This window comes from Giraffa tippelskirchi, chromosome 1, assembly GCF_054371585.1.
Source record: "Giraffa tippelskirchi isolate mGirTip1 chromosome 1, T2T-mGirTip1v1.2.pri, whole genome shotgun sequence".
Lineage (NCBI taxonomy): Eukaryota > Metazoa > Chordata > Mammalia > Artiodactyla > Giraffidae > Giraffa > Giraffa tippelskirchi.
The window spans coordinates 198,535,271-198,549,209 of record NC_137275.1 but is presented as its reverse complement, the minus strand read 5'-3'; the positions used below and the strand labels follow the sequence as shown (position 1 = coordinate 198,549,209).

At 41.5% G+C, this 13,939-nt stretch overlaps 1 long non-coding RNA gene across 1 annotated transcript in view; it reads left to right on the top strand.

The window, feature by feature from the left end:
* The window catches only part of LOC145538769 (uncharacterized), a 44,949-nt gene extending 35,480 nt beyond the window's left edge, over positions 1 to 9,469 (top strand). Inside the window, exon 4 of the long non-coding RNA XR_014077236.1 lies at positions 9,331 to 9,469. This is a non-coding gene — a long non-coding RNA (uncharacterized LOC145538769). The remainder of the gene's footprint in view (positions 1 to 9,330) is intronic.
* Positions 9,470 to 13,939: the final 4,470 nt, after the last annotated feature.

Sequence of the window (13,939 nt, the reverse complement as noted above, 5' to 3'; positions counted from 1 at the left end):
ATCAAAATCTGCACAAAATCCCCAGGTTATCCACAAGCAAATTAAAGTTAGAGAAGCACTCACCTGCATCTTGTCCAAAGCCCATGGCTGTTTTGGAATTACTTAGAAAAGATTGACTATCTCCCATCTCTCTTTAGTGACCCCTAGTGGTAAACCCAAAAGATCTACATAACAGGATGACTGAATTTTTTATTTCCGCTGAGAACTAACAGCTGTCCAACCCTCCACCAATTGATCTATCTCAAGTACTTGGAAGATTAGAACTCTAGCTGGCCATCCTGATTTAGAAGATCTGATGTAGTCCAATACAAACTGGGAGGGTAATATTTTTCTGCATATCACTGTTGTTGGAATTCAAAAACAATATTTTTGAATGAGATTATTCTCTGTGAGTGTTTGAAAAACACTGACAACTCACTTTTGGCCTCTTGACTGGAGACACACTCAGAAAATCCATTTTTCACTTTACGTTACATCTTTTTAAAATATAATTGTATTTATTTATATTTGGCTGTGCGAGGTCTTCATTGCTGCATAGGCTTTCCTCTAGTTGCGGCAAGTGGAGGAGGGGGACTACTATCGTGGTGCACAGGCTTCTCATTGCAGGGGCTTCTCTTGTTACTGAGCACAGGCTTTAAGAGGCTTCAGTAGTTGTGGCTCCTGGGCGCTAGAGCATTGACTCAATAGTTGTGGCACATGGGTCTAGTTGCTCCGAGGCATGTGGGATCCTCCTGGATTAGGGACCAAACCTTTATCGCCTGCGTTGGCAGGCAGATTCTTTATCACTGAGCCACCAGGGAAGCCCTGACAATTACCTCGTATATATTGCCATTTGAACTAGCCCTCAGTGAAATCTTTATTCAAAAAAAAACTGTCCTTTTCCAGGCAGATCAACGTTCAATTAGTAACTCAAATTTATATAGTTGTTTGAGTTTTAAGAGAAAAATGGGAAAGTTCAGGGTTTCATAGAGGTGAAAGAACTACCCTAGACATCATCTAGAATTTTCCCAAAGTGTATTTCATCTGCAGAATATTAATAGAAATTATGAAAAAAAGGGTTCCAGAATGAAATTAGTGTGGGAAACACTGGATTGAGCAAAGGTGGAAAGAGTTCTTTACTATAGGAGTTCTCTTTTTATTAAATTAAAATGTCTTGTAGATATCTAAAGCAAATTTCTAGCAGAACACATGTACTTTTTCTTTTAATCTTGGGGAAACCTACTCTGTGGGGCCTCAGAGTTGTTAAGAATTTCATCCTTAGTCACCATCATCCTTACAGAAGCACCCATGCTTCCTGATTCTCAATCTATTTCTGTTTCCCATTATTATCAATTCTGATCTTATCCATCAATCCATCTACCATTTTGTGCTCTATAAATAAATGCAAACCTGTGAAGGAGAAAAAAAAAGCAAGAATAAAAGAAAAGAAAAAAAAAAACAAAGGAGGGGAAAAAGAGGAGACAGTGAAACGAAAACTTTGTATCAAATTGGAAGTAGAAACTTAAGAAGTAAATGAACTAAATGGAGACCAGCATTTCTTAGATGCTTTCCTTCTCAGGGAAGGAGTCACTGTGAATTGGTCATGATGAGGGTTCACATCAGACCACTAGTGCACGGTTCAAGTAGTCCAAATTCCTCCCCCAGATTGATGAACACGAAACATCCATTTCCTCTATTCACAAGGAGACTATAGACACAGCCATACATGTCACTGCTTGGTCCTTTAGGGCTTTTGGCCTGTCTTTAGTGGTGGGGTCTGCATTCTTCAAAGGAAGTCTGTCTACCATAAGTACTCTCCTAGAGAATCTTAGAGATTTAAAGTGTCATGTCGTCTGGCATTTTATGCCTTTTATTTGAATTCATTACCACAAGATGATTTCAGACTTGCCCACTGTATGCTGGCCTGTTTCATTGTCAGCTGCATGTCCCTGAATCTCCTTCCTTATATGGTTCCAAGTTAGAGTTGATTGAAAATGACACCCAACAAGACTTGGGGAAGATAGAAGTGAAAGGTCCTGAAGGTCATCATAGAGTGTGGGGGTGAGAAGTGCCTCCCTACTATGTATTCATCTGTCCTTCCCAACAGCCAGCCCTTCTGCTCAGTGGCAACACTGGGCCCGCCACTAACTGCACTGCTGTAGAGACACAGAAGTGGTAGCCTTGACGAGCCAATGACCCTCTGTCTCCCGCCCAGTGCCAGAGCTGGGTGAGTGTCCCTTCAAGATTTCCTGTGAACTCTGACTCATACACCAAATCCAGGGCTTTTCACCAAATCTTCAGCTCCTGTTTTCAGATCCTTCCTTCCCCCATCTGTGCTGGCAATCTCTATATGAAATTCTTCATTCTATAATATTGATCATGGTTCAGCTTCTCCAAGCCCTGACTGATACACTTCTGAACTCTGATTCTTTTGTTCTTCTGCTAGATTTTGATGTTTCCTATTGGGATGTCCTAATGTCAGATTCTGGTTGCACCTTATTCTGTTTTTCTTTCATGGACCAGATGGTGTTTCTGCTCATCCTTCACTTTTGCATTGGACATCCTATTCTGGAAGTGGCATTTTTGGATACTGCTTTCTACCACAAAATTTACTCTGTTTATCACCTTCATACAGTGTTTGACAAAGGTCTCTAGTCGAAAAGAAAGCTGGTAATTGAATGTTATATTAATGTTACTGAAGAATTGAAAGGCATTTTAAAAGTTTTGCTTTCTGTGACTGAGAGCTTAAAGTTAGGGGTTTGTACTAGACAGAAATAGAGATGTAAAATGTGGTTCAAAGAGCAGTAATCTTTCTAGGACTATGAGAATAATTAATTATAGGTTGCAGTTTAGCTTGCTTCAGGTGCTAATTTTTAGCTCTTAATAATATGTGATGTTATGAACACTTCTTTCAATCTTGGTGCAATAACAGGATACTAGTTTCTAAACATCGCTTTGGGGATGATAATGTGGTCATAAAATCCTTGGGAATAACTGAGTGCTCTGAGTTCATCATAGTTAATGTCGTGTAATTCAATGTTTTTAAAAACAGAGGGGATTACAGGATGTTCTGTCAGTGCAGTACTTCTGGGCAAGTCTTGTTGATTTCCTATTGACTAAACTATATAGCTCTGCAGGGATAAGGTTAATGAGTAGAAAACTGATTGCAATGAGAAATGATTCTAATTTGAAAATAAAAAAAACTATTCCTACTCATTACAACACAATTTTATCCAACAGAGATGGATTTGGTTTCCATCTGATGGAAAAGATAGCCCCAAACACCCCCAGACATTGCAGCTTATTACTTTGTAGAATATTAAACAGTTTTGCATCTACTAGCAAGTTATTTCAGCATCCCTTTGATTGTCTGACTATATAAATTTGTTCTTTAAAATCTCCATTGAACCAGTCTTAACATTTTACTGGTCCCCTCATCAATTAATGAGTTATACACTTTTTCTTGTGTATATAATTTATATTTATATGAGTCATGTCTTCAGCTTTTTTGAAAAGTATGGTATATCAACAGCCAAAGAGATAGTCATTTACTCATTTATATTTCCTTTATGGCATGTATATCATGTTACTATAAACCAAGTTTGAGGTTCCAACTCATTTAAAAATAATTTCAAAGGGCAGCTACTTAGTTTTAACCTCTCTTTTGCATTCATTCTAAAACATGGAAATGTCTTACTACCTAGTCTGTCTCAATATCCCAAGCACTATAACACATACCTGGAGAGATAAGACACCCGCCTGAGGCTGACTGTGCCATCAGTCTTGCCTCAGCTCTCTCCACACTGATGAGAACGTGTAGAAACTCCTGGAGTTTGAAATTTTTATATCTCTTGGCCCTTCCTTTAGGATAAAAATGGTAAGAAGAGGACCCATGTCTCCCACATTGCAGGGCAGATTCTTTACCAGCTGAGCCACAAGGGAAGCCCAAGAATATTGAAGTGGGTAGCTTATCCCTTCTTCAGCGGATCTTCTACACCCAGGAATCAAACCAGGGTCTCCTGCATTGCAAGCAGGTTCTTTACCAACTGAGCTATGAGGGAAGCCAAAGTAGACCGAAGCCTTAAAGAGTATTACAGTATTTATTTGATCAAAACCAAATAAACTAAATAAACAAATCCAGCACACAAGCAGCCAATGGAACTGAAACCACGGGGATTCACTCATGAGTTCCTCTTGTACTTTAGCCCTGTGATGGCCCTTATCACCCAGCTCTTTACCAGACTCACCTGTGGTTGGGCACCTTTCACTCCTCCCTGGAGGCTGAGGAGCTTGTCCCATAGTGCCCTCCGTGCTGGATTCCTCATGCTCTCTGCCCCTCCCTCCTTCCACATCCTGCCCTTCTCCTGGATCTTTGAAGAAGGTGCCATGCTTCTTCTCTACTATCTGGAAAAATTCTATGTGTGCCTGTGTACACACACATATACATCATACCCTCCATGATTTCCTGTTCATCCGTCAGTTCAGACAGCATTTCTCAAGAAAGCTTTTGTAGCCACTCCAGACCAGAACAGACTGTCCTGTTTTACACTCTCACAAACTCTCTGCTTTTCCTTCCAAGCTCTTGTATGTGATTATGTCTGTCTCTCTCATTGTCAATAAAATCCGGGATCATTGTATCACCAGCCCTGGCAAAATGCCTGGTACATAGAAGGTGTTCTTGAATGAATTAATAAGAGCTCAATGCCTATTTGTTACATGGATGAATAGATGGCTGTTTGGTCTGTTATAGTCCCTAAAAGCAAAAGAAGCTGTTAAAATAGTGTGACTCTGACTTACTGTTAATGTCTGAATAAAAGAGGCCATTCAGATTTTGGACTGAGTTTGACAACATACTGTGTTGAGTTGTGGGGAGTCATTCCTCTACATTTCCAGAGGGAACTGGTAAAGCTCTTTGGAGGACAATTTGGCAAAAGCTTTAAAGACTATAAAATTCACATACCTTTTGACCCCATAATTCAACTCTCAGAGATATATTCTCTCTATATGTCTGCACGTTCATGAAATATCTATGTTCAGTGTTACTTACTATACCATCTTACATAATAAAGAACTACTGAAAAGGTATAAACGTCCAATGATAAGAAACTAATTAATAATGCAATGAATATTGCAAGCCATGGAATACACTGCAGCCATTAAAAAGATTGAGGTGGGTTTGTATATATTGATAAGGAATGATCTCAAAGATCATATCATTAAGTGAAAAAATTTCTACTATGTCTGTGTATATTCATTTATGCATAGGTTGTTTCTGAGGGTAGTGGTTGCTTTGGGAGGGGGAGATGTGTGTCTGAAAGGCAGGAGTAGAAAGGAGACTTATGCTTCATTAAATATACATTTTTAAACTTTTAACTTTGTGCCATTATCATGCATTAGCTATTCCAGAAATAAAGAAATGCAAGTCCAAATGGTGTTTTAAAAGTTAGTGGAGTTTTTTGTGTAGTAACTGAGAACAAATTAATAGGAGTTAAATCTGGACTAAGTTTTGTTGATATTTCTTTGATTCTTTAAGCATAAATTTTCACACATGTATGATCAATGTATTGCTCACTTCAGTCACTTCTTCTCTCCTAGTTCCCCCAAACCTATGTCTTTCAAATGTCCCCAAAGCCTTATCTAATTTGGACACAAGGGATCCCTTATTTGGGAGGCCCCAAAACAGGACCTCATCTGGATGAATGTTGAGGCTCTTGACATAAAATCTCACCACCCTCGTGAAACCCGCCCAGCACATCTCAGCCTACCGTATTGACTTTGGCAATACTTGTCGGCCTTGTCATGCCAATAACATTATTGAGACTAAATTGAACAAGCATGTGGCTATGTCCTCCAAATGTTTTCTGATACAGTTAAATGGAAAACTGTAGATTACATTTATTTATTTTGTGATAAACCCTTTGTTTATGTTGCTGGTGATCCAGAAAAAGTGGTCTCTTGCAACATGCCATGACCTAAACAACGACAAGTTGAATTACTATTTCATTTACTGGAGGAGACATTCCACCATGTGTTTCACAGAAATGATTTCTGACACAACGTAAGAAATGATAAATTACACCCAAAAAAAACAAAAGAGAAACTTGGAGTTTTACAGCAGATGATTGCAAAGAAAACATTTATTTGCATGTCTGTCTCTCACATTTTCAAAAAACAATGTACTTGAAACAAAAAAAGATCCACGAATAGTAAAAACACTTCATTTTCCTCTTATAATTGGAAACATTTGGAGAAAGCACTTTGTCTTCTCAAACTGCATATTTATGGCTTAATTTTACACGGGGAATGTTACTATACCTTTTCCACTCATTTCATTGTTATTTCGGTTTTAACAAATGACTAATATCATATTATTGAAACAAATGAAGCAAGTACAATAGCATTTCTAGATATGCACACACCAGTGCATTCCAAGGCATTCTATTGAAGTATTAATTTAGTCTACAAGTTCATATAAAAGAATAAAGCAGGGCTGGAAATGCTTTCCACACCCCAATCAGTAATAACAGCCAGTGTGTGGCCAAATTGCACAAGGATGACATGAACTTCTGGTCACTGAAGCTCGCATAAAATCATCATAAAAGGCGAGATCAGTATGAAAATACTCATAGGACTTCAGGACATCAAAGAATAACTCTCTCTAATTGGTTTTAAACAGGCTTATGATGTCTACATCCTCCCTTTCTTTTGAATTATTTTTCAATTGTTTAAAACTGCTTTGAAAGAAACTACATGCATGTCACCTAGCAATGAGACAGATACTTTTATTGTTTAAAAGCAGCACTGATTACTGTTTTTCAGAAATAATGGCTTTAGAATTATATTAACTTTTTGGAAGCTAAAACCATTATTTTTAACGGTTTCCAGGATTAAATCTCTTTATATTGACTAACTTCAAGCTGCAGATGAATTAATTCAATAATCCAGGGACATAATTTCCAGCTCAATTATCCCAGTAGGCTCACTGAGAAACAGTGTTGTTTTTTTTCAAATCAGTTGATACAGGATAGTTATAATGAGGGTTTATATGGTTCTAATGGGTGACTAGTTATTTCTGTTTTTAAATTTTTAAAAACTACCTTTGCCATATTTTAGGGCATCATACGTTGAGAACTCAGCTAAGCAGTTATTCACATGCTGTATTTGGCCAAAAGTTATTTCTTGAGCAAAATTCTGACTCTGTGTAGGTCTCACCCTTGTTTGCATATGAAGTGGTATCCCTGATTTGACTCTTTATCTTCATATGTTGTACTAATTTCATCAACTGCTTCTCTATTTTCTAAAATACACAGACTAGCTCTTCCCAAAGTAAAAGGTTTCAACACCAAGAACTAGAAAACTCCACCATATTTAATATTTATTATTCATATACAATTGCTATTATGTTATCGTTTACTTAAGAATCTCTAGGCAGAATGTCTCAAGTTTGGACTCAGAGTTCAGTGTCAGCTAAGACCTAGGCACTCTGTCTCTTTTCTCAAGATTGTCCTCAACCAGTTGGCTTTTCAGTGTCACACTTTTGGCCTCATGGTAGCTGCCACTGCACCAGACATCACATCTATGTTCAAAACAGGAACAAGGGGGAAGAGGCTTTTAGAGAAAGAGACAGGCAAGAGAAGTGAAGTTGGGAATAGGCATTGCATTAGCCAAACAGTGAGTGACTACCTCAATAAGTAAGCCAATTGCCAGAATGTCCTGGCCTCATTTGAGGACTGCCTCAAAGGTGTCTGTTCCTAATACCCCACATAGTTTCTAAGAGAGCCAAGCAGTCTCTCCAATCCTCTAGAAATTCTGAGATCTATCCTTGAAACTTGCTGCATCATTGGAAGCATTTTTGCCATTTGCAGAATCACTGTCACTTAGTTGAACATTAGTGCTACAACTTAAACATTTATGGAATAGCTTACACAGCAGGACCCAAACCCATGAAACCCATTATTGGGCTCTGCTATAAAAATGTTCTTAAAAACAGTTTATATGCATTGCTCCCTACTCTCAAAAGTAACCCCTAAAATTTTTTATTTGTTGTTTCTAGATTTCCATGCTGGGATTGATTCACTTGCTCTAGGGAAATTGGGATGCTGTCTTCTTCTGGTAATAGACATAATGTGAAGCATGCTCCCTTCCACTTAGGTTTGGGTACCAGGAAGCACTGATCTGACTTTGATGCATGGCTGTCATGGGGCATGGTCCCAGAGACACCTATTTGTCATCTTGTTCTCTCTAATCTGGTTTCCATTTTGTTATTTCTTTGTTGACTGTGTTCGTTGTAACCCACCTCAAGTTTTCTGTGGAAAAGAGGCAATCAGTAAATATGGAAGAGAAAAGTAATGTGTTTTTACTTCAACACATTTAATCAAAGCCAAGTCAAAGGCTACCATCATCCCAACAGTGCATCAAAGAGGCCATTGTGGAGAATGGTTTGTCTGAAACACAGTACATTTTTTCTTACCACATAGGAGATTCCCAGGCTAAATGGATCCTAAACAACCAGAGATTGAGTTCTGAAGTTCCTATTTTTGTATTGTCTATACTGTTTATATCTGTTTTTACTTTTACGTATTTCATTTCCCCAATTTTTCTCTTCACAAACTTAGTGCTTGAAAATCACCCAAACATCAATACATTCACCTTCACTTTTACAGAGTCTGTGTCTGTGGCAGGACTGGCTAGCTGCCCACCAAATGTGCATCCTCCTCTTTCATATGAACAGAATCTTGACTTTGTTGGGGGTACCAAAGTGCTCATCTAAAAAAATGTATATTTCCCAATTTCCTTTTCAGCTTAGAATGAGCATGTGACCTAACGCTGACCAACGGGACTAGCTGGAGTTTGTTAAAAGGGGTCCCTTAGGAAAGCTTCTTAAATGAGGACAGAGTCAGATGATTTGAAAAGAAGATCTTGAGACAGGACTTGGGGGCAGGAGATTAAATAGAGGGGAGAGTGAGACGAGGAAGGGCGAAAAGGATAAGAGGAGGCAGTAACAAGCCCGTTAGAGTGCACTGAGGACCCTCTAAGGAGCTGTGTAGAACCTGCCTCGTGATGGTCTCACTGGATGACAAGCAGGTTGGGCCGTCTGTTCCCTATTGGTTGGAATCATCCTGGGGCTGTTAACGCCTGTATGCTGACTCGTTGTTCTTTTGTATAGTTGACGGTCTTCTGTGACTCCAGCAAAGAGATGCTACATGTGCGATGCTCTTAACTGTGCCTAGAACTGTGTGTGAGGCTGGCTGAAATGAAGAGCCTAAGGGAACGTGGCTGGAGCATCCTAGCATCTACCAGAGCCAGCTCATGCCCATGCTCACTCCACTTTTCCTCCTTCCTTCTGCCCAGAGTGAAAACATGACAGCTGGAACTCTGGTAGCCACGCGCATGAAGGAGGACCACATCCTAAGAAGGCCTGAATGGAGAGCTAGAAGTCATATGCTTTTAGCGCCATGTCCCCATGGAGCTAATAAAGCCTTGGATCATATAACTTCCTAGCCTGTTACACGAGAGAATAACCCCTCACATTATTTAAGCCTCAGTCATTGGGTTTTTCTTTAGAGTTGAACTCAATCCTAACTGATCCGTATCTCTAACATAAGCTGCACTCACCAAAATCTGCTATGAAGTGAAGTGAAAGTTGCTCAATTGTGTCTGACACTTTGAAACCCCATGGACTGTAGCCCACCAGGCTCCTCTGTCCATGGAATTCTCCAGAATACTGGAAGTGGGTAGCCATTCCTTTCTCCCGGGGATCCTCCCAACCCAGGTATTGAAGCCAGGTCTCCCACATTGCAGGTGGATTCTTTACTGTCTGAGCCACCACGGAAGCAGAATCAACTATATGGGTATTTTTAATAAGCCATTGGTTCATTGTGACCATGAAATGTTCCCAACAAAGCTTCCCAGCTGTGACCAAGGTCCGGAGAGTCCTGCTGCCATCATCTCCAGAAGTCTGTACCATGTCCCTCTACCAGGCTCTTCTGTCCATGGAATTCTCCTGGCAAGAATCCTGGAGTGGGTAGACATTCCCTTTTCCAGGGGCCTTTCCCAACCCAGGAATCGAACCCAGCCAGGTCTCCTGCATTGCAGGCAGATTCTTTACCATCTGAGCCACTAGGGAAGCCCACAGATTGTCTACTTCCTTGTTTTTTAAAGTTTATACATGAATTTTTTCATAAGTGTAAAGAGTTGTGAAAGAATATAATTTCTGGCATAATAAAAATGTCAATATTTGTGATGGTAGCGATGACTCAACACCAAGACCCTCCCCTGAGGAAAGGCTTGTTGCCTCTCAGCTGCCTGCTGCTGGAATGCTGCCAGCCCCTGGCTGTAGCCCTCTCAGATCTGCCTCAGTTGCAGACTTGCCTCACCCCAGGTCATGTCTTTTCTCAGGCAGCCCACATCCCACAGGGCAGGGGCAGGTGACTCTGACAGACCCTTCTACTGGCAGAGCTCCCATAGGGTTGTCAAATCCTCCATGGGCTACATCAGTCTGCCACTCCTGCTTCTCCCCTCTTCTTTCCACAGGAGTCCTTCCAGAGGCACCCCCAGTGAACATGCTGCACCCAAGGCCTCATGTCACAATCCCCTTCCCAGAGACCCAACCTTTAATGGCATTTCAAAGTAAAGCGATTTTCATATTCCTCTGTGGCAAAGATATAAATCTAAATTTATTTTAAACATTCCATGGTATCATAAGATTTCAAGCAATTAAAAATGTATTCTGGATTTGAGATGTCATTTCATTGTTATTAGAACTGGTTAAAAGTATTATTCATACTGATTTTGATCATTTTTAAAAAGAAAAAGGTCATTTTAAAGAAAGTAAATCTCTTACTGTGATTAAAGGGGCTATTTTATGATCCCTAAAATGAAGGATCAACATCAGAGGATACTAATCCCTGGTTTCTCGGTGGTCAAGAATCCGTCTGCCAATGCAGGAGAGGTGGGTTCTATCCCTGGGTCAGGAAGTTCCCCTGGAGAAGGAAATGGTAAGCCATTCAAGTATTCTTGCCTGGGAAATCCCATGGACAAAGGAGCTTGGTGGGCTACAGTCCATGGGGTCGCAGAGTCAGACACAACTTAGTGACTGAACAACAACAACAACAAACAGTAATATTTGAATTATGACCTTGTTAGTCACTCTGGAAATTTTTCATATCTTGAAGCAGTTCATTCGAGAATATTCCGGAAGGGTAAGGATATTTGTGAAGTGAGAGAAGGCCAATTTTATCAGTAAAAGTAAAGATGAGAAAGGAAACCATCATAACATCAATTTTAGAAAGAGTACAATTGCAAGTTGGTTCTTTGAAAGTGTCCAGGTCTGTATCACAAGTTACAGAGCTAGTATGCCCTTCAGAAAATATGTGTACCCAATTTGAAATCGGCTGTCCACTGCACAAAGTTCTACTGTTATTTGTTCTTTGCTTCATTTCCAGTCTTGACACATGGATCATACGAGTCAATTGCAAGCCACTTTCCAGGAGATATGACAACAGTCAATCTGTAGACAAGCCAACAATCGACAGCCTTACACAGAATGATGAACCGAGCCAATCAGAGGCCCTCTTTTGGGCGGATTTGAATTGGTGACATAAGGAAAGCCATGCTGCTAGAAGAGAGCAAGACGTGAGGTCACCCAGAAAGAGAAGAGCCAGAGGGCAGAATCTCAGCCATGTGGGGCCCCAGCCACATAGGAACCACATGCGACAGGAGCAGAGAACCTGGGGAGAAGCCTCCTGCTTCTGAGGCTGTGAGTGCCTGGCTTCTCAGAGCTCCTAAATCTTTCCCTGTCCATAGTCAAAATGACTATTTTGGCTCTCTACTGCTGTGTAACAAATCACCCCAAAACATCATACAGGAAGTCATTTATTTTGCTTATAAATCTGCAATTTGGGCAGAGTTTGGCAGAAACCATCCATCTTTGCTCTGTGACACCTGGGACCCTCCCGGGAATGACTGGGGGTCCAGATCACAGAGCTAGAACCCAAATTCAGGCCATCCATTCTGACTGAGCTACTCTTCCAATACCCCAGGCTGCTTATTGGAGGAAAGGTGGACATCTCCGATCTGAGCAAGTTGCTGGAGTCACATCACTCCCTGTTTTTCCCAGAGTCATGTTTACCTCACACTTTCTTTCCAAAGGTGAACATGGAGCTCTCCACAGTCTGAAGGATGTAGAATAAGAACTGCAGTTAAAGTCCACTTGTTTTGCAATTTGACCTGATTGTGCTGATTCAGGGCACAGATGGAAATCAAGTGCTATGGTGGCCCAAGGCAGAACCTGGCCAAAAGAGTTCCTGCTTCATCTTGGAGGAATTGCTAATGGAGATGCTTAGGGCCTCAGGAAAGAATACAGAAAGATCACAGTGTTCTCTAAAGATGTCTCAATCATCCTTTGAACCAGAGGCCTCAGACTAGTGATCTGCAGAGGGAAATATCACCCACAGATATATTTATCTTGTTTGTTTCACACTGTGCTTCCAAAAAAAAGTAATCGCGAACTTTTAAAACTTGGGGGACATTACATTTAAGATGGCTTTCGGGCTCCTCTTGAGGAGACTGAAAAGACATGGAAACATGGGCCCACTTGCCCACATGGCATATGTCAGCAGGTGCTGAGTGGCCGCAAGTCCCTGGCCCTCCTCACCTGGAGCTCCTGCCTGCCTCCCTCAGTCTTCTGAGCTTGAGATCCTCCTGGCTCTTCCGCCACGTGAGTGATGGTCGTTGGCTGGAAAGAAGGTGTGTGGTAACATTTTACTTTTTGCATTTCACACAATGTCTTCCCGGCACCCACCCAGCAATTTTGAGAAGCTTTGTTTCAAGGACTTAAGCTGGCACAATGACAGGGTTGATGCATAAACAGCAAGATGGGGGTTGGCCTGAGAGTCATAAAAAGTCACCAACTCCTCCGTGCCATGAGGTTCGAGCTCTCCCTTTTAAAAGATGCCTGATGGATTTGAGGCCTGGTGGGTTAGTTATGACAAGTAGGTCCACGCGAGTCATAGTTTAGCCTAAAGATTTTGTCCACAGGTTGGGTGTGAGGATTCTGCAAGTATGAAAGAGGCCCACTTACCATGCGGTAATAGTTTCTCCCAGCCACATATTTTTATTAATACTGTTCAACTGCATTCCTCATGATCGTTTTACTACCTATTAAATGCAAATTCCCAGGTCCTAATCTTTCACCCTATGATGGCATCGTTAACACAGCAGGCAGTTTAGATCAGATCTACTGCCTGCTGTGGGGGGAGTCCTTTAAGTCCTTTGTCAAGAACACCAGGGGCTGCAAATCTTGCCCACACTCTGAGCCCCAGCAAAGCTAGGCAGCCTCAGAATTAAAGCTTAAAGCAGATTGTTCTCACTGGCTTTGGCCTTGTTTTCCAGGACACAGCAGCCTGGGGGTAAAAGCAACATCGTAGTATTGCTCTGGCCCTCCTCCCACCAGAGGAACTTGGGACCCCAGTTTGCCAGGGGTTTCCTGGAAGGAATCCCTTACAAGTGACCCTTTCAGGTGCCACCTGACTGACATTTGCCATCTTTCTTCTCTGACGCTCTACTTCTCCCTGGTGGGACCTGAAGCCTAGACCACCCAAGTTCCCCAGAGACTGTCTTGCCCATGCCATGACATCCTAGACATGCTGGTCACATGTGGCTGTAACAGGGACCCTGGGAAAAGGTCTGTCATCACCCCCGCCCTACAGTCACCACCACCCCGCCTCCCCACACACACATATGCAGTGTCGCCTAGCTCTGAGCTTAAGGGAGACCACGACAGCCTCTCCTCCCAGGGCCCAGCAATAGTCCCTGAGGCTGGGATGAGTTGAATGGTTGACATGCTGATGCATGCTCAGAGCCACCCTCCCTTCTACTGGCCCACTGTCCTTGAGCCACATCTGGGCCCTTAACTCTTTCTTGTCATGAGAGTTTCCTTAGGTGCCCCTAGTCCCTCAAG